The following is a 3,480-nucleotide window of genomic DNA, read 5'->3' on the forward strand; positions in this document are numbered from 1 at the left end:
TTTCCCCTTGAACTTTTTGAAGTATCCTTGTATGTGAATAATGGAATCAACTTCCTCTTCTAATCATTGCAATGGAGCAGCTGTGTGCCATGATCCCACACAGGGCTGGATGGAGACCTCAGGCTCATGGATTGTGGGTACTTAGAACTGGGTGTGTCTGCTGAGTAAGGAACACTGTTGTCAAGATTCTAAAGCGCAATTCAAGCACACATTAATGAGAAACTCTCATCTGCCCAAGAGTCTGAATTTCTTACTATCCTATGTTGTGAATGTGCTGACAACCATTCCAGTGCCTTACATCTTTTCTAAAATATGCTGCTTATGACCTTGCCCTTACTCCCTTAGCGGAGACCCTTTGTACCTGTCAGCCTACAAACGTGGCAGGTAGAGAAAGGGCCCTGACTGCAGGATGATCAGTGCAGTTATTCACAGAATTCCCTTCGGGTTCCATTGTGGAAATCATAGAGTTCTTTTCTTAAATGCTCACATTTGGTGGATGGTGGAACTAATTTGAATATATATGATTTATAACCTTTTTATATTAAAAGATGGTTTTAGCATCTACAAAGGAAAACTTTCTCTTTTGCTTGATAGTACCCTGAATGTGTTCTGCATAAATTTAGCTCAGATGTGTCGGCATGGAAGAGAAGAAAGCAAGGTGGTGGCTGAGGCCAGGACCTCTCCCACTACCGTGCCACTGATTTCTCATTGACCCTGGGCAAATCATTTAACTATGCTCCTCAGCTTTCCTTCTGTTAAAATGGGCATAATAATGCTGACTCAACACAAAGAGCAGTTCTAATGCTTTGTGGCATGACTAATGCTGTATAAAGCATCGTGGGATCCCTCAGCAGAGGAATTCTCAAGTCTTGAATATTTTTATAGCAGTGTGTCTACTACGAACTTGATCGGCCCATGCATCCCAGATGCTATCACTAGTTTACAAGGTTCTCTCAAGAGGCCGAATGATTCCATTGGATAAATGGTAGCCAACTAGACAGAAAAATTCTGAGAATGCATCCTCATTGCCATGAAAACAAGTGCAGACACTTTTTCCTTGCTTGGATGGATCTTCCCCTCTTCAAGAGGGATAAGAGTTATTTGCGACCTAAGAATACTTTTGCAGAAACTTTTATTCTTAGCAACTCTGAGGCTAGTTGTACAGATCTGACACTGTGTTGGTTCACAATAAAAGGGAAATGAATCTGACTGTGCCATGTCTGGGAGTTTTGTGGCTGTGATTCAGTCTCCTGGGACCTACTTCTATGGCCCATAACCCTGTCTCTGTGCTGTGTCTTTAAGAGTAAAAAAGAAGTTGAAGCTAAGGGTTGACTCATACCCAGGAACCTGCCCTGCCCATCTGAGGGGTAACTTTAGGTTAAACTCCCTGGCAGCAGGAAATAAGGCTGCTGCCATTAGATCAAACAGTAACACCTGCTGGCACTTCAGCCTGGGGACAACCCGGTTGTTCATGTCACATGGTCCCATGGACCCACGATAGAGAACCTAGGATAGGAAAGGAGCAGCAGGAGCACTGCCCGGGAAATCCATTTCTGACCTTGCAACCTAGGCTGGGCAGCCTCATTCCGCTCTGAAATGTCCTCGCCTCCAGGGGTCAAACCGGCTCCCAGAGCATCCTGAGGCAACACAACAGGAAGAAAGGAAAAGGCGAAAGGGCTTCCTTTGTCTTTTAGCTTTTGCTACTTGCACAGTCCTGGTATGGGAAAGAGGAGGGCAGCCATTTTCCAGTTTGAAGATGCTCCATAATCCACAGGTGATACCTTGACCAATTCAGAGGCACCTGAGAGCTCCCCAGAATCAGCTCTGCCAGTTCACCTCCCTCTGATCACCTGTTGCCGTCATCATGGCCAAGAAGCCTGGCTCTGTCAGCCTGGGCCTCTCAGAACAGTTCTAGTGTTCAGTCAGTTGTTATCGATCAGGGAGAACATATGGTATTTGTCCCTTTGGGACTGGCTTATTTCCCTCAGCATGATGTGTTCCAGATTCCTCCATTTTGTTGCAAATGACTGGATTTAGTTGTTTCTTACTGCGGTATAGTATTCTAAAGAGTACATATCCCATAATTTCTTTATCCAGTCTACCGTTGATGAGCATTTAGGTCGGTTCCAGGTCTTGGCTATTGTGAATTGTGCTGCAATAAACATTAGGGTGCAGACCGCTTTTTTGTTTGCCAATTTAAATTCCTTTGGGTAAATTCCAAGGAGTGGGATGGCTGGGTCGAACGGTAGGGTTATATTCAGGTTTCTGAGGAATCTCCAGACTGACTTCCATAGTGGCTTGATCAGTTTGCATTCCCACCAACAGTGGGTTAGTGTCCCTTTTTCCCCACATCCTCGCCAGCATCTGTTGTTGGTAGATTTCTGTATGTGAGCCATTCTAACCGGGGTGAGGTGAAACCTCATTGTGGTTTTGATTTACATTTCCCTGACTGCTAGTGACCTTGAACATTTTTTCATGTGCCTGTTGGCCATTTGGATTTCCTCTTTTGAAAAATGTCTGTTGAGGTCCTTGGCCCATCTCTTAAGTGGGTTGTTTGTTTTGTTTTTGTGGAGTTTCTTGATCTCTTTGTAGATTCTGGTTATTAACCCTTTATCTGTTGCATAGTTTGCAAATATTTTTTCCCATTCTGTCGGTTGTCTCTTCACTCTCCTGACTGTTTCTTTTGCAGTACAGAAACTTCTCAATTTGATGCAATCCCAATAGTTGATTTTGGCTTTGACTGCCTGTGCCTCCCGGGTCTTTTCCAGAAATTCTTTGCCTGTGCCAATATCTTGAAGGGTTTCTCCACTGTTCTCTAATAACTTGATGGTGTCAGGTCGTAGATTTAGGTCTTTAATCCATGTTGAGTGGATTTTTGTGTAAGGTGTAAGGTAGGGGTCTTGCTTCATGCTTCTGCACGTGGAAATCCAGTTTTCCCAGCACCATTTATTGAATAGACTGTCCTTGCTCCAGGAATTGGTTTTAGATCCTTGATCAAATATAAGTTGGCTGTAGATGTTTTGGTTGATTTCTGGTGTTTCAATTCTGTTCCATTGGTCTATCCATCTGTTTCTGTACCAGTACCATGCTGTTTTGATTACAACTGCCCTGTAGTATGTCCTGAAATCTGGTATTGTGATGCCTCCAGCTTTGTTTTTGTTGTACAAGATTGCTTTAGCTATTCGAGGTCTCTTGTGCCTCCATATGAATTTCAGCATCATTTTTTCTAGATCTGAGAAGAATGTCTTTGGTATCTTGATTGGGATTGCATTGAATCTATAAATTGCTTTTGGGAGAATGGACATTTTGATGATGTTGATTCTTCCAATCCATGAGCATGGAAGATTTTTCCATTTTTTGGTATCCTCTTCTATTTCTTTCTTCAAGATTTTGTAATTCTCATCGTAGAGATCTTTAACGTCCTTAGTTAAGTTTATTCCAAGGTATTTGATTGTTTTTGCAGCTATTGTGAATGGGATT

Source organism: Oryctolagus cuniculus, chromosome 15 (assembly GCF_051225735.1).
Source record: "Oryctolagus cuniculus isolate XC-2025 breed Fujian yellow rabbit chromosome 15, ASM5122573v1, whole genome shotgun sequence".
NCBI lineage: Eukaryota > Metazoa > Chordata > Mammalia > Lagomorpha > Leporidae > Oryctolagus > Oryctolagus cuniculus.